The sequence below is a fragment of the Leptodactylus fuscus genome, chromosome 1 (assembly GCF_031893055.1).
Source record: "Leptodactylus fuscus isolate aLepFus1 chromosome 1, aLepFus1.hap2, whole genome shotgun sequence".
Taxonomy (NCBI): domain Eukaryota; kingdom Metazoa; phylum Chordata; class Amphibia; order Anura; family Leptodactylidae; genus Leptodactylus; species Leptodactylus fuscus.
The window spans coordinates 301,736,517-301,755,155 of NC_134265.1; the positions used below are offsets into that span (position 1 = coordinate 301,736,517).

At 36.7% G+C, this 18,639-nt stretch overlaps 1 protein-coding gene across 16 annotated transcripts in view; it reads left to right on the top strand.

Annotated features, from left to right (window-relative positions):
* Positions 1-1,152: 1,152 nt before the first annotated feature.
* The window catches only part of TENM3 (teneurin transmembrane protein 3), a 949,896-nt gene continuing 932,409 nt past the window's right edge, over positions 1,153-18,639 (top strand). For 15 of the 16 annotated variants that reach the window (XM_075258516.1, XM_075258530.1, XM_075258522.1 and 12 more), the window contains exon 1: positions 1,153-1,547. The gene's annotated coding sequence lies outside the window, so the exon portion shown is untranslated. Of the gene's footprint in view, positions 1,548-8,725; positions 8,954-18,639 lie in introns of those variants that run through there. The other variant, XM_075258508.1, reaches the window with a different exon arrangement.

Below are 18,639 nucleotides of genomic sequence, written 5' to 3' on the forward strand. Positions count from 1 at the left end.
ATTTCATGAGACTACAATGTGTGTTCCCAGTATTTACCTAATATGTTCCTTCTATTGCCAGTTTATATGAAAATGTTGAAATGCTGTTCAATTGAGCCTAAGTGCTCCAATATTAATATATGCTAATAGCAGGTATTAGGCAATTGCTATGAAAGCAATTGTCTAGATATAGAGTAAGTGTAGATGCAAGCTGGCACTGTACTCTAACACTGCATGCATTGTGAAATTAAAGCACTAGGCTCATTTATTACATGTTGATGGACTTATTGCTGCTCTTGCTTGAAGATGTGACTCTTTTCTTCCTGTGCCCTGCCTATCAGTTTATCTGAGATTTGTCAACCAGCTTAGGCTATTACTGTAGTTTTCATGGGTCTGCAACATATTGCAGCCTCCCCTGGAGAGAAAATGTCTTTTTCCTCTTTGGTACAGTAGAGAGCAGGCTTACAGTACAAACCCGCAGCTAATTGCTCGCCTCTACTGTGAGCCGGTGCGTCCTTTGAATTTTTACATTTGATTTGTTGAAAAATTACCCAGATGCTCGGTTGGCTGTCACAGCTTTCGTATTCACATTAGTGATTGATCGTGGGGTAAAATTGGCTTCCTTGCCCCCCAGATTGATAAAAAAAGAGACTTTTATATTTTTCAAGGGAATTTTTTTTTTTTTATTATTTACAGGAGTCACACACAGCTCAGACCACAATATTGCTGGCAAGAAAGCCCAGCTAATGAAGCTGTAAGTTCATTAGTGTTTGCAATCAGCAGCAAGCAGACACCCTCATCAGGGCAGGAGGCTGCAAAGAGCCATTCATCAGCATGAAGTGTTATTCATGGATGACCCCTAAATCATTGCACTAGTAGTAGATGCACTGATTGGACACAGCATGGGAGCATTGGTACTTTGCATTAGCAGACGCAGACAGGGGGAGTGAGAAAGGGATAGGCAAACCATGGGGAAATCCTGCAAACAGCAGCACAAATAAAATCAGACCAGCTTTTCTTAAGACATATATATGCACACATATTTCCTCCCTCTTTGATAAGGACGTATAAAAGTAGCATTCCTGCTGAGCAGCCAAGGAAGATTATAAATATGCAGGCTGGTGGTTGCAGTGTTTAGAGGATGCTGGGCTCCCCCCTTGCTCGGTGCTGGGGAGGAGCATGGTAGGCTGCTGGGTAGAAGCAGAAGCAGCAGCTGCTTCACGTGTATGCCTGGCAGTGGCTGCTGGAGCTGCTCCCAGCCTGGACAACTACTCTCAGCTATACTGCTACATCGCTCGCTCAGCTCCATGTATGACCTAGGGGAGATAGGTCTGTAGAAAGGGGGGTGTGTGATCCCAGGTTTGAAGAAACAACTCCCATACAGGACCAAAAAACAAGTGTGGACTAGCTGCTGGCATAACTGCTACAGGATAGGTGGCTGCCGGAACTGAGCACAAGTTGCACCTCTTCCATTCATTCCCTTGTTTGTATTGATCTTCCATTCAGCATCCAAAAAAACTTGCATGATGTTTGGATCCCCAACGCGAGAACAGTTAAGACATGTGAAGGTAAGTGGCGTATTTACTTCTTAAGTGCACATTGTTTATGTTTCTGTTACATTGTAGCACATGCGGAGCGTAATCTTCCATAGATACTGGATGTTTGTTCTCGTGATGAGATACAGTAAAGGTGGGTCATTTTTACATCTGTTACCAGACACTTTCTCCATCCGCCTGCAAGTTCAGGAGTAGTCTGCGTTCAGGGGTGTATTGTAGGGACAGATGGTGTCATTGATCTTTCTGACATTTCCAAACCAAAGGGCAGGATTGATGCCAAATGACCCCAGCTTCCCGACATAAAGAGAGGAGAGCGATCCGTATGTTTGGAAATTATTACAAAAGAGTGGAAACCTGTAGCCTCCCCGTGTTGGCTCCAGCTTCCACCAACTCTGGAAAGGGTACCTAACAACCTGCTGTAGTAACTCCGTACACAATATAGCACATGGAGCTTAACTCCAGTCAGCTGCCACTTAGAAAGAGCAAATCTTCAAAAAAACATTTTCTCCAAGAATCACAGTAGCCAACATTTTAATCAAATTCCCAGTCAATTGCTTCTCTCGCCTTGTAAACTGCCAGAAATGATACAATTCATTCCAATTTTTTGCAAATTCTGAACCTGACAATCCAATACTACCATCTATAGTGTGAACTGGAATATAAAAAGAAAACGTATATGCTATAAATGCACATTGTACACAGATATAGAGCCATGGCTTGTGAACGTAGCAGCCAAGAAGGGTTAACGTAGCTGTTAACTGGCTTTCTAGTCAATAGGAGACTGCAAGGAGTGGATGTCAGCATGTGATCATCCCGACCTTAACCCTGCTGGGAAGAGATGTGTCAATATCACCACAGCTGCTGCTTTCTTGCCAGAAAGTTCATTTCCTTCTATGTAGGACAAAGGGGGATTTTATTGTGAAAGCGGCCCTGACATCGCTGCTTGATTTCTGTTAATTGCAGTAAAACAGCGCTGATTTAGAAAGAACTAGTGTATTTTGTCAACACAGCACTGGTAGGATGACTGGTGTGGGAGAGGGAAGTCTTACGTGTTTTTGTTCCGGAACAAGGGAACAAATCAATCAGTTGGGAGCACATGCAGTGTTAATACATCCAGACTTAACCTGCCAGCCTTATTACAAATGGGATGTATACAGCTATACCATTAGGCAGGTCACATGTGCATGACAACAAGCAGCACGCCTCTGTGTATTACTACATGGAATACTGTACCACTTGATCTAGGGGAAGCCCTGCTCTCAAGTCGACTGTGCTTCTTAAAAGGTCCCAGATACACACCATAAAAGTGAAGCTAAAGATAAAAAAAGCTTCCATTAGCTTACCTATCTCCCTCAAAGGTCACCCCAGGCCCTTTCACACATAATATATCAGAATCTGCTGTCTGCTTTCTTCCTTCATGCACTTGACCTTAACACATTTCTTTGGCTTCCTTACATCTAGAGCAGCATTAGTGACCAGTGCAAGTGCCCATTGTATAGAAGCCTCTGTGGCGGCATCTTTCTAAAGCTGGGTGTCTGTTCTGACTTGTGCATGGAGCATATGCTAGAGATCTGGAAGCGGTGAAAGAATTCAGTGGGTGGTCTTTTATTCTTGGCATGGGAATATGCTTCTATTTGTACTTGGTCTGTTCTATACGAAGTTTGAAAGTCTAGCTAACTTTCTGAAACACTGCTGCGTCTTAACAGGCTTCAGTAATACAGCTGAATACTACATGACTAGAAGGCAGGCAGCGGGATAAAGGGTTAACTATTATTATGTACAGTCTGGAGAGGATCTGATCATCATTTATAATGCAGAATCTAATGGTAACATCAGCGGCTTCCTTAATTTTCTATCTTTAAGTGTCTTTATGTCCGGTACTAGTCTAGAAGTTGGTAGCCCAGCTGCTTTACTACTTTTTGTAGTTTTTGTTCTATCTTTTGACTATGGAGGTGTTGGCGGTAGAAACGCCACAATTTGTATGTAACACTTCCTCAGCTACAACGCACACAATATCAGATCACCAACCAATATCAGGCCACGTTCATTTTATACTATATATATATATATATATATATATATATATATATATATATATATTTAGTTTGTCTATTTGTCATTTGCCCATCTCATGTCATTGCCTGATGTAGTATTTATTTATTATTAATATGTGTATTAAGTGCTATTGGCTGTATTAATACCAGCTATATATTTCATCGTGTGATTGTCTGTGATATAATGTGCAGAACTTTCACGATACATTGTTCTAATAAGGCCTAATATGACCATGTTCATAAAATTGGTCAAATATCAATTAATAATGATGCCGCTTTTTAAGAGATTTACTGTGATATAAGCACACCTATGAATATATATATATATATATATATATATATATATATATATATATATCGTTTAACTTTAGCTAGCAATTGTGTCGACTTGTCATGTTCTACTTATATCATCGGGAAAGGAAAACTTTGCCTAACATGTATAATCCATTTAGCCAGTTGAGGCTAGTACTTCTGTTAAGCCCCACTGAGCTCCAGTAATTATATTTCCTAGTAATAACTTAGGAGGTATCATACAGAGAACAAGAGTCAAGCTCACATTGTAAGTCATAATAAAACATATTCATTTGAAAGAGAAGGAAATAGTACAGCTCTGCCACACATTATTCTCTCTAAAAGGCTGATCTACAGTATGTACAGCACTGATTTTACATCAGATACCTCTGGAGAGAGTTCATAGAGAGTTTAATTCTGTTATCACAATATTACAAGACAGATATTACGCCCTGCCGACCGTATTGAAAACCGAAATTATTTTTTTATTTTTTATTTTTTAAATATTATGGTTCTAATAGATGCACGTTATCAGATAGTAAGGTTGTTTTCTCTAGAGCCACACCTAAGTCTAAGCAAAACATGTTCATATTCAGTGTTAATATTTCTATAACCGTTATTATTTGCGCTTATCCATTTTAATATTCACGTTTTTTTGGGGGGGATGATGATGATGATGATGATGATGATGGGTATCATGACAATGGGACTAGCAATAACTATTTTTGTGTGAGTTTGCAAGTTAGGTAAGTTCTTGAATAGAGTTAGACAATAAAGAGCAGGGCCCTTTAAGACTCCCCTATGTAAAAAGATATTAGCTGGGTTGGGAGATAGCATTGATTAATTGACGCACCTTATAAAGTCTGATTTATTTTGTATTATTTCATAGCAGGCATTATGAAGCTCTCTTTCCAATTGAGATTAATGCACCGGAGCCTATAAGTGGTTTGGAGGGCTGCATACATTTCCAGTGCCTTTGTAATCAATTTTAGATACAAGCATTCCACAATGGATCAGCCAGCATCCAAACCTGCCTTATTATAGAGAATTAACTCGCTTTGTGATTGATAGCAATATTTCTCAATCTTGAAAACATCATTTGTTTCACAATAAGTGTTATGGCTTCTCAGCCTGAGTGCGGAAACTCCAGGCTCGAGTTGCATTTCTAGGAGGCCTGTATTTGTCACACATAGAAGCTATCCTGTGAACCGCAATGCTTATTTAGTTTTTTTTCTTTGTTGTCTGTAGATATATTATTGATGATTACAGTCTGAAGCCAAATGTAGTCATAAGTATTGCTAGGAAAGCTTATCCCTGTGACCTAGCTTTGTGTCCAATTCATTGCAGATTGCACAAGATTTGGGGATATTTCAAGCAATTTGTAGAAAGTTAAGAAAGATATCATACTTGTATGAGTGCTGATACTCACCATATATAAAGGTTTACCAAACTGATGCTTTCATCCCCTGCTTTATTGTTGGAATGATCTTCTCTAATTGGACGAGGCTCCATTACTGATGGTTGTATGTATGAGAAGCAAATGTGAAGTATTTGCACGTAAATAGCTATATCCTAGCGAATCGAGACCCTTCCCTTGATAACACTTAGCTGTAACCTCTAAGCCTAGATACTGCACCCATATCAGGTCTCTGATCTTCTCGGTTTTATAGTGCTACCTTAAAAGCAGTATAAAACTATTGTAACGCTATCTTGATATGATGTCCCTTTTCTCTGCCTCATGAAAGTGGTTTGTTGTAAGGCGACTGTTATATTAAATATAAAGCACTGTCAGAAAGCTGCTAACTGGATGAATATATAAAACCTCCCACCCCCTAGCAATAGGCATTAATGTGCTGCTATTCTCCAAATACGCTATGCATAGGCAATTTCACATTGTTAAGAAAGTCATTCATTTCTCTAATCTTACATTTCATCTTATTAGGTCGGAGCAGAAAAGCATTTTTTAGAACTGGAATATTTTTTAGTCGGTAAACTGTTATATAGAGGAAATCCTTCATTAAGAAGTACATTGAGATAAACGTATACTTAGGCGTTAAATTGTGCATTTTAGGCGCAATATTCTTGGGTTTTGCGCCAGACTTGGCGGATTTGTGTTAATGTTATATACGAGGGGATGAGACAGTTATTGAACATGAATATGCCCATATAGCACAACGTTTTTAAGACATTTGCAGCTCCAGTTGCTACACCCAGTACCCAGTACAGAGTATTACACTTTCCACTGAAGATAATATCATTTGGTGAGTTCATAGAAATGTAGCAGAACTGAAATACTGCCTGTAAAATTGTAACCCACCGAATTATATTAGGGTGACATATAAGCTGTTAACGTCCTATATAAAGACTATGCTTTGTGCCAGGTTACAAGCACAGCACTGCTACATCTATATAGTTGGATGCCATGCAGTTTTATGGGTCATTTACTTTACCTACAGTGATAAGTATAAGCCAGTTTTTTTTGACTCGAAGACAAATATATACATCTATAATGCAAATGACTAAAGCCATTATTCATACCAGAGGGTCAATGGGTAACTTTGGCTGGAATACAGAGTTGAGCTATTTGGTTCTCTTTGCTTTCTATAACAGAATAAAAGTCAGAAAATGATTTGATAAATCACAGACGGTACATTTTATTATCATTAATCACACTGTTGCACTTTTCTGCAAATGCAAACAGCCACCATTTCAGCTTACCAAGAGTCTACTAATAGAGATACAGGCTCCTAGGCTCATCGTGTTCTGGAACTGAATGCCATCTCCCACATGGGCTGCCCTTTATATAAGAACAATCAAATGCCATTTTGTTCTTTCATTTTTTATTTCAATAAGTCACTGTCCAAAATGAAATATAGTTTGGTTCTTAGTGTCTTTTTTTCCAGAGAAGAGTGATATCATTCCCCAGCAATGCTCCTCAAGTAACACAGTAATAAAAGAGTCTGTGGTACTTACAGCCTACACAGTGAATGCATAAAGCCTGTACAATGTGTGAGAGTATGCTGTACAGTACATGTATGCCAGTGTGTGTATGGGAGACTGTAGAAGACAAGGAGCTAGCCCTTTCATTGCTTCTTCCAGGCATCTGTTGTAGCATATGAATAGCACAGAGACTGTTCTTTTGTAATAAGTGCTGAATGACATCTAACGCCACATACTAAAAAGTAGCAACATTTCAATTAAAAAAAGACTAGCTAGTGCCAGCACGCTGCCCAGGCTTCAATTTGTGCTATTAAATGTTGGCCATTTGATCTTCTATCTTAAGACATGGTCATTATTGGTTCCTATATGGCAAGCCCTTTGAACAGCAGACAGTGTCTTATACGTGGTTCTAGTGACAGTTGTGTAGCTATTTCTTTACTACAAATACATATAGACATCATATATTGATTCTACTACTGATAAAAGTGCAAAGTGTTGGACTTAATCTCTAAAAACCTCTAAAAGAAAACAGATAAAACTATGACATGCAATGTATTACTAAGACCAATGGATATCCTACAGCTTAGTATCACATTTCAATAATCTAGGATGAATATCTATCTCCCGGTCTGCTTTCCTATCCATCTATTCATCGTCTACTGAATCTATCTATCTATCTATCTATCTATCTATCTATCTAGCTATCATTTACTTATCTGCCTCCCTATCCATCTATTCACCATCTACTAAATCTATCTATCTATCTATCTATCTATCTATCTATCTATCTAGCTATCATTTACTTATCTGCCTCCCTATCCATCTATTCACCATCTACTAAATCTATCTATCTATCTATCTATCTATCTATCTATCTATCTATCTATCTATCTATCTATTCACTCTTCATCTTTCTCCTAACTAGGTCATATGTATTTATGCATCTATATATTTATTCATCTGCTACCTATGAACTATATCTCTCTTTCACAAATAAGGCTCATCTATCTATTTATCTATCTCCTATCTATCTATCTATCTATCTATCTATCTATCTATCTATCTTTGCAGATCTTCCATAACCATTTGCAACACTCTCGAAACGAAAGCGATTGATCCTTTAAGGTTACCACAAAAGTCTTCAACTTAAAGTAGAGTCTGTTGACTTCCATTGTGCTCACGAAAAAGGACAAATGTATAATTCCTCCATACTGTATAGGATACTGCTCGCGAGTAATTCTGTAGACCATTATGTAGGAGTCGTAATGTAATTTTGTAGACCATTAAAGAGTCGGTGTTAATATATTATACATTCCCAGACCCACTCATACAGTCAAGTGACAATTATAACATCTCCATCAGTCTTCTACCCAATGTACCGCTCTATTGCATTAGTCATTTTGCAACCAAAGAATTAATTGTATTCTTGTTCCCTAACGCTGCCTAATTTTTATCTTTCGACTTTTCCAAAGCAAAATTACGAATTTGAAATTTAGCTTTAATTGTTCAAAGTAAGCGACGTATTTGATACATTCTTTGTTAAAGAAATGTATTACCAAAATGTTATCTGTGTTATTTCCAAGTATATCTGCGAGAATGTTACTTTATTTGGAGAAAGTATGATTTTCAGATTAAGATTAATTTTATATTTTTATATATAAATTTAAATTATCGTAACTGGATATAATACTTTTATAGTCATATTGTATTCTTAAATAGTCCTGCTGTAAATATAAACAATAGAGAAAATATTCTCCAAAGCCCATGGATGGCTATATAGTAGATTCACTGCTGTATTTTCTCAACTTATCCAACCTAGTATAAAATGGAAAAGACTCAAGTAAAAAAAAAATCTGCAGTTGTAGAGCTCACAATGTGATGCCCTCTGTTTCTGCCCTCTTTTTACCCAAGCTACCTATCCAACTGTGAAAGAGTTAAGTGGTGTTTTCCTTTCACATATGCTTGGCAGCACATCACCTATGTTTTTCCCTCCTGAGCATCTTGTTTCAGTACCCCCTGAGTATCTGTGTAGTTTGCCCGAACCATCCTTCTCGTCTGCTTCCTTTATTCCTGGACGAAAGCACAGCAATAGCAGAGGAGACGAGGCTGGCAGGTGCCTGCGACTTTTCAGTGGTATGCCTATTTCTAACTTTTCTTGTGTCCACCTATTGAATATATAACATAATCCGCTGTTGGCTTTATCATTTATTATATCTAAGGCTTGCTTAGCAGGATCAATTATGTATTTGTATAAGGTTACTCTATTAACACAATTCTGTAAATGGCTTGGGAACTTAAGACTTTAAGTGCTAAGGCAACAGATTGGTTTGGACTACAGGCGTTATAGGTTGACTGCACTGTATGATATGTGAATATAGGAACTGATGCCTGATATACACACAATATCTATCTATCTATCTATCTATCTATCTATCTATCTATCTATCTATCTATCATCTATCTTTCTATCTATATTATACAATGAAGGAATCCATTTCTTAATATGTAGGTGCATATTCACAATGCTATACATAATGTATTAGAGGTTCTTGTTCTATCTTAGATGTATGCCTATTAAATAAAAGCTGTGTAACTGCATATTCAGCAACTAGTGAAGCAGAACTATGCAGCAATAGGATTGCCCCTCTTACAGAGGGAAATGGAATAGACAGGCACATTGACTGTCTTTAAAGGGAACCTAACACAGCACAGTGTGAACAAGACATTATTCTTGGAGGCGAGAAGCTCTGAATGGATGCGAATCTCATAAATCTGTCCAGCCTTTTGTGAGTGTTCCTGGCCCTGTTTTCAAGGAAGGTGAAAAAGTTAAAGTATTGGCACTTGATGTCATTCTTAGGATTCAGATCTTTCATTATAAATAACTCTGTTCATGTCCATTTCTATAGTGTTATGTTATCCGAGTTCGGTTTGGGAATGTAAAGATGCAATAGAGCTAGAGACGATTTACATATATCACGGGTAACATTTTTTTAGAAATATTTGCTTTAATGCTAGTTTAATTCTATTGCGATAAGGCCCGGACATATTGTACTACATGACTATATAAAAACAGGGATGAACTTGCTATCGAAACATGATATGTATGTTTTTCGCCTTTGAGTTTCAAAGAATTAGCTCAGCTCTGCTACGTGAAGGTAAAGTTTTAGTTTGAGGAGTCGCATCAAGTCAATTTATTCCATATTTCCCATGAGAGGCTCAGTCGTAAAATTGCATGCTACTCTCTTCATTTTAAATGTTTCAATAAAGCCAGGTCATGCAGCAGTAGGATTAGATAAATCTGAATTCCCTCTTAAAAACCCAGTGAAGCTTCCCTTTTCCCAACCTACACTAAAAAAAGAGGAGTGTTTAATTATCTCCACTTCAAACGTGTATTCTGCACAGCTGGATATAAGAGTCTGTTCTAGATTTCAAAAGAACAGGCATTTATTGAACAGTTTGAGTCAACTGGCTATACTTTCTGCTGTTCCCTGTGTATAGGTATTCACAATAGAGATACTGCACCCCTCACTGGGCAGTCTCTTGTGCCGCACATTAGAGGTACTGCAGATAGAAGTAGGTTAAGTCAGACTATTATACACCTGATCCCAGGCTAAAGCGTTATTATCATCTCTGCCCCTTCGTTAGTAACCTCATTACAGTCAATGCAAACAATTACTGGTTTACATAGCAGATGGAATGTCACTGCAGCCTATCTGATTATACGCTACACTTAGAAACACTGGTATTAAGTAATAAGTGAAATGCTTCGCTGTTAAATGGTATAGTGTATGGGTTTAGTGCTATTAATGTGGTATAATGCTGGCGGGCCATTTTATAGTAACATATATCATGCCCCATTAACGCTGTTGGTATTATTATTTTTTTAAATTGGCTTCCGTTTACAATAATTATATACAATTAATATCATGGATTCGCTTTCTTGGATGCTGGTTGAAGAGAACAAAGTCAAAGCTTGACCAAGTATAGGCTAAAGTGCCATAACACTACAGTATAGCATGTAGTATAACATTGATGTCATAATTGCCAGTGATCGCCCTTGACATCTATGACTTGTGGTTACGCGTACGTCTCTTTAACACATGCCAAATAAGGCGCACATCAATAATTTCTTTTTTCGTCCTCGTCCTCGTTTTGCCTTCTGTGCATCATTCTAGTTTTTCTGTTGCTGAAAAGCATTGATGTGTTTTCTAAGACTTCTTGGGCTGTCTGTGAAAGCAAAACAGTCAATATATGTGCAGCTCAATAACATTTAAAGTGACTATAAAGTGTAATTTTCCTAGGCAGAATGAGTTAAGTGCCAAATGCCAGCTCAGGAAAATCTTACTCTGGTCTTGTAGTGTTTTGTGTGGTTTGTAGTCTTTTGTATTTGACTCTTCACGTTAAATACGTAGAATTGTAGGATATACATTGCAATATTTATTGGGACTGAATCCTCTCTCTTTACTGAAACCCTTATTATTCTCTGGGAATAAAACTTCTTATTTACATAATTTATCTAAAATACATTGTATATTATTTATTCCCGGGATGGAAAATATTTCCTATAATCCTTTTTTAACAATAAAAAGTCAATAAGCCATCAAACAGTTAAATATTCCATATATGTTTTCACTATACTCTTTATTTTCAGCGCATAATGACATGAGCATTGTGGGTTGCAATAATGTAGAAGAATTCTTGCTAGAACAGTTTATGTACAACAAGAAAATAGATAGTCCTTACTTGGTCCCACTGTATGAGCAACAAAAATTTGCAATATATTCAATGTTGGGTCAATATGACCATGCTGAATTTTTATAAGGAATGGAGATATTTTAGGAGAAATACTAGTAATAACCTTATCAGCAGAATACATTGCTCAGTGTTTTTTTTTTTTTAAATTCTCCATCTGTAATCTGAGCAGAACAATTATTTAGGCATGGCGAATTCGCAGTTGAAGGGGGATTCAGACGTAGAATTTTTCAGAAAAGATATTGTTTTTCGCAGTGTTTTTACTAGAGCATGTCAACTTTTTGTTTCAAAAAATTCGGGTAGGGGTTAGTAAAGAGAATACATGAAGTGTACCACAAACAGTATATGTGGTTAGGTTTGGTGCACTGTTAGTCAAAAACACTCTATGATGTAGATATTGTTGTCTTTTCAGGCCTTTTACGTAGACGTCTCTATGAGCCAAACACAGAACAAAAATATATATAGGAGAAAAAAATGCCAAACAACAAATGCTTAATTTAAAAAAAAAAAAAGTGTGAAATTTGTGGCATTTGCAAAATCCAAAAAAGGCACAAAAAGTATGTGAGGAGGAAGCCAAAAGCTGACATCTGGTGCCTCAATAGCTACTATACAACACTCTATAGATGGAAGATTGTAGTAAGAAATAGGTGCATGTTCATAAGGACAGATGGGCATATTGTCATCTAGTACTACTTTAGTCTGACCTGGACTCAGACTTTCAAAAAACAACAAAAAAAAGTGTTATTTTTATAAGATGCTAGTAATTTTCCTAGGTGCACAAGTGTTGTAACTTTGTACTAAGGAGCACTGGATTAAAAGACAGACAGCATGCAAGATGGATATAAGATATCAGTAGCATAGAAAAAGCAAAAAACATGTATCTCCAGATCAGGGCAGGTAGAGATGGTAGAAACTCATGAGTAACAGAACTACCCCAGGGTATACTCAGGGATATTGGACAGATGAAAGTAGGGTAAAGTTTAGCTGTTTGTAGGGTATCATAATGAGAAAAGAACAGCTCTGTATTTTTTTTAAGTCAGAATATTGACATTTAGGCAAAAATCAAGAAGAATTTCTTTTCAAGATGTAGAAATAAGAGCATTTCTGTTATTTTGTTTTTCTCTGGACAAATCTGTCCAATTATAAAAGCGTGTACTGTACTTCAATAATAACCCATGTCTAATACTTTGCTCATAATGTGCACAAACTTCCCTTTGATGTGCCCTACATACATTGAACACTCATTTCTTCAAAGCCACCGCTTCAGCACCCTCCTGATATACTCTTAGCAATAAACAAATAGACTTGTGCGCTCCATGCTGTGCTTCACTGAAAAGAAGCCACCTTTCTTCTCTCCATATCAGCTTTGTATTATTTTGTCCACCTATTAGGCAAGCATTCACTTCTTCTTAGGCAGAACGAAAGCATAAACTTGTGCTTAAGGTCCTATGAATAAAATCTCGGCATAGAAATTTGTAGAAACAAGGGCAATATTGACTTTTAGTGGTCTATGGGTGCCATATTCTGGATCTGTAAAGCACTGACCAATAATAACAGCCCTAAAACAAAAGTTTAATAGTCAATTACAAATTGAAATGGTTCTCAAAATTAGTAAATTTATTTAAAAAAAAGCCATGTAATATGAAGGTCATGAATACCATACAGTATTTAAGATCAAAGTCCTAGCTATAAGGGGGGCAGAGCTTGCAGTTACACCCTAGGATCTGAAGATTGGGAAAGTCCTGTATAAGGAGACCAGTAACAATTCTGATCTCTGTTCTGCTTGGTACTGTATGGAGGCCTCTGTTGCTGTGCTGCCATGACCATGGCTGGATATGTCCCAATGTCAATGGAACTTCTGGTGGCATGGTATTATCGCTTTCCTGGGTCACTAGCCTTTTTGGGGCAGTGGTCACCATGTAGAGCTCCAAAAATTGTGGTGGGTGACCATGTAAAAGAGGTCTCCATTAAGTGACAAGTAGGCTTGTACAGTTTTACTAAATATATCATGTCCATTCCTTAAAAAAAATTGCTGAGCTACAATAGCTGACTTCAAAAATGGATGTGTATTCCATGTTTTTTTATACATGTCATATATCCGTCATATATCATATATGCGTCATATATCATCATTGTACTATATCAAGGGGGCTTTATCTGGCAGCATGCTATTATGGAACTGCTAGAGTGTTTGCCCCGTGGGCGCTGTGGGCGCAATGTAGTGCTACAAATAGTATAGTGGGCAACCACTTAGAAGAGGTCTCAATGAAGTGGCAAGTGGGCTTATACAGTTCTACTAAATATTTAATGTTAATTCCTAAATACTAAATATTTCATATTCATACCTTAAGAAAATTTTATGAACAGCCACAGATCACTGTAAGAATGGATGTATATTCAATGTCTTTTTATAATATATATATATATATATATATATATATATATATATATATAATTTTATTATTTGATTGTGTGTGTGCATATATATATATATGTGTATATATATATATATATATATATATATATGTGTGTGTATATATATAATATATATATATCGTCTGTGTATTAGAGTTAGAGGGAGCAACAACTGTCTTTAAGCATGTGAATACTAGTTGTGTTGATCCAGGTGGTTTCACACACAGCCAAACTACTCAAGAAATGTTGTAGTGGCAAGAACTTGAAACTCTACTGGCATGAAGGAACAGCTGCGGTCTTGTATTTTGTCTAGACTTGGCACAGGAGCAGGCGTTGATCAGTTTGTCAATGTTCAGTGAATTCGGATGCATCCAAAGGAGGCTTATTATCTGGCAGAATGTCTAAAATACAACAATTGTGCTTCTAACATTTGCACAAATGGTTTTCATGTTCCTGTACTAACCGATGCATTATTAGCTGGACATAAGCTGATAAAGAGTTGTCAGAGTCTGCTGTCATATTCTTCCCCAGCACAGCTGTCCTGTCACTGCTTAACACCACTTGTCCTTTGTACTCTAGTCACTGACATCTAGATCTTATGGGCAGACATATGTAGAAGTCACAGGGTTACATCTGAGCAGGTGATTCATTTATTCTAATGGGATTTTTCAGCTTAAAATGTACAGAGTGTGGACTGGATTCCGCTGTAATGGGAAAAATTATAGTCGAGTCTATAACCGGCAGATAAAAACTGAATATAAACTTTCCTGTGCGGTATAATTCGGCCGTTTGTGCACCATTTGGGTGAAGAATGTTCTTGATTAGACTGTAGCAATGGGAGAAGACGGAAATATAATATAGACAGATGTATAATAAAATTACACCAACCATCATTCTGTACTCCAAAAAAATAAGTGTGTTTTTTTTACTGACCTTAGTAGATAAAAAATTTCTATAGTGACAGTGGAAAATAAATACTTGCCTGCTGCCGGGTTTGGCATAGGACTTGTTTCTAAAACTGTCTCATTGTGTAGACACTTATAGTGCTGGAGCATAGCTATTAGCAGTTTGCAAGGGTTGATCAGTAAATGCATCTGTGTTCTAAGCCTTGTTTTCTGCCTGTGCAACTGTGAGCAGAGAATGTAATATCATTTCTGTGCTTTGCATAAATATCTACTTTATGATGGAAAATACATTAACTCTGCTATGTACAGTGTGACAAATGACAGGCCTGAAAGGGATGGCAGAGTGATTTTTCCTGTGAACTGCCATCAACTAATTTTAAGTGTATCAGATGGCTAGAAGAGATCCTTATCAAACTTAATGCCAACATTATCATATTTTAATCTCTTTAACTGGCATACGTGTTTAATCCTTTTATACGTAAAACCTCCATATTACTATTACTAATAACAATAATAATAAGTTATTTATATAAGAGAAAAAATCATATAATAGTTGTTGTTACGTGTCTCAGCTTTCCGCTGGTGACTTGTAGGCGGGTCATGTCCTAACTATGACCATAGAGTCTTAGCGCCATACTTTTCTAAGTATGTCTATAGTTCCCATAAGTGCGATCTTTTCCACCTCTCGGATATTGGATGGCCTGAAAGCTCTAGAAATTTTTTTTCGGATCACTCTTTGATGGTGCTGAGAGCTCTGAACACCCAGGTTGTTGTTGTTGTTGTTGTTGTTATTGTTATTATTATTATTATTATTATTATTATTATTATTATTATTATTATTATTATTCTACTAATAATGATTAGCTCTCAATTAGGATATATTTTACTCCATTTTGATATTCATGAATTATATGTTTAGGAATATAAATAACCTTTTATATATAGGATTTTTTTTTTTATTGAGCAAATTATTATTATTTTTTTATGACACATTTCATTAGTAGTCATAGAGTAGACTATATCCACCACCAAAATGAATATATCCATCCATCTACAATTATTGTGGTTCTGCATTGTGCAGGGCCCTTTTCCCTTATTTGTGATTGTATTTGCCGCTTAGGTGCCATGGTGATTTCACAAATGCACTCAGAATATTTTTTTATTGAAATATTCATCTATGTTGTTTATTAGAATATTCATCTGTGAATATTATGTCTATTATCGATTTAATAAATTGATAGTAACATATTAAAGGATTATCTTATATGACATAGTTAGACAGGAAGAAAAAAAAACTGTAACCATCTTTTTCTAGTTGTTTTGCTTTATTTTTGCCCTATAGGTCTTCTAGGTGGCGTATATAGGGTTAATCTGTATATGACCTAATTATGTAAAATGAACTATTTGGAAGGTCGTTTGGCAGTAGTCTTGTTTTTCCGCCTTGACTGTGAGAGCGAATACGTAGAGTGAATAATGGTTGTGCGGAGCTTGTAGGGTTCTGTGATAAATGGTAATGGTGGAGTTGCACTAACCAGCATTGTGTATTTCTCTGCATGCTGCTCAAGCCTTCAATTTTATTCCAAGTAAACGTACATAAAGGTGACTTGCCTGAAACTAAGCTAGAAATCTTCATTTCAGTTACTGTCTTGGTTAATCCTTGTTAAATGATCTTATTATATGTCTTGGCACATCCTATAATCAGTGAAGAGCAAGGTTTATTTCTCCCTTTTTTTCCCAACAGAGATTAAACAGCATAGATGAATTCATACAAGACCATCTTTTGCCAAAATAGCATTGCTTAACCCTTTGTGCCAAAAACACTGGGGATTGAGGGCATCTGTAGCCTGGAGTCTCGTGTGGTTAGCTATCTTTTATATTCATTTGCACTCATTTATTTGAAAATTGATCTTCTTGTTTGTGTTGTGGGTGAATTGATATACAATCTTCCTGTGAGGAGAGGATGGTAAAATTACAAATTTAGATTAAAAAAAAACAGAAATATACAGTATACTAGTAATGTATGAATGGATTACAGTATTGTATAATATATAAATTAAGACAGTAGCTGTGAAGTAGTTGCATCAAGAAATTACTATAATTGTGCACAAAATGACAAAAAAAAAAAAAACAATTTCATGGCTTAGATTTCCAATTGATCTTTAAGATGGCCAGATTCCGGACTAAATGCCCCTTTGTACAAAGCAATTATTGACTCCGTTGTACAGAACAACCAGTCTTTCCTGATAATTGGACCATATAATAGTTCAAGTGATCAACCAACAAATGTTGGTCAGGTGAGCACATCATATGTTTAGCAAAAATTATTCTAGATTGTCGGCAACGTAGGTGTAACCAATTCAATTTGTTCACCCCATACAGTGTCGATGATCTACTGGATGTACATACAGGAAACAGGCAGGCTATTACTGGGAATGAATGTTCTCAATCGCTGATGCTGAGTCAGTTCGTGTGAAGGGGCCTTTAATGTTTTCAGATATCACTATGTTTATATATATATGAGAAGCAAAAACGGGGGACACTCAGCAGGGCATATCACATTGAAAGCAATAGGTAAAAAAGCCTCCCATTGACTTCAATGGGTAGCGCACCTAAGACCGAACCCATTGAACTCAATGAGATTCTGTTTTACGCTGCTCACTCTGAACGTGTTTACGTGTCAGAATGCGCAGAGCATTAACTCCGTGTGAAAGCACCCTTTTGATTCCATCTTGATAAAAACAACCACAAACCGTTATTTAGGCAGAGAGTGACAGCACAATAAGTGGTCAGGCAACATCTCTTTCGTGCTAGGTGCGCTTTTTCAAGGCTTAGTTATGCTCAAATAAGCGTGCCCAGTGCAATATAGACGTTGCCTGGCCATTTGTGCTATCATTCTCTCCCAAAATGTGGTTGCTTTTATGAAAAATACGCCCTGGTGATTGCCTCCCATTTTTGCTTCTCTTCTATATTTCCTACTTGCTATGTATGGGGTATGTGCTCTACTTCATAGGGCTGTTCACTATGTTTATATGCTACAATTGTTGACTATATATATATATATATATATATATATATATATATATATATATATATATAATCATCTATCTAGATTGGTCCTATCACCCTATCCCATTTTGAAAATTTTTCCCTGCATGATACCCAAGATTTGAGTTTAGTAAAACCGGAGCGAGTACTATTTGAAACGTCCGTTTCGAATAGCACACACCCATAAGAATGAATATTGACTGTTCCGGCGGCCGGCCGCTTAACCCCCTGCATGACGGCTGCGTCCATTCATTCCTATGGGTGCATGCTATTTGAAACTGAAGTTTCGAATAGTACTCGGTCATCTCTAGACACTACATTTAAGCAAGGGAAAATTGGTAACAGTATGTATCAGACCTTGACATCATAATAATAATAATAACAATAATAAGTAATATAATATGTAAATTTTTGAAAATTTCAGTTAAAATATACTTACAAATATCTTTAAACATATTGTCCTTAGTTACTAAACATCACTTTTACACCACCACATTGGTTCACTATGACCAAAGAAACTCACATTCTATGTAGGTTAATGGAGTAGATATCACTTTGCAGTTAGCAAGAGCGTAAATCCATAGAGTCCACACCATATATTTTAGACATGATCTTTCCTATTGCAGTTTTAGGATGCTGTGTTTAATCCTATCCAACCACTCTTCAATGTGGTCTCAACATTCCCTGGATTGTAAAAGAAAA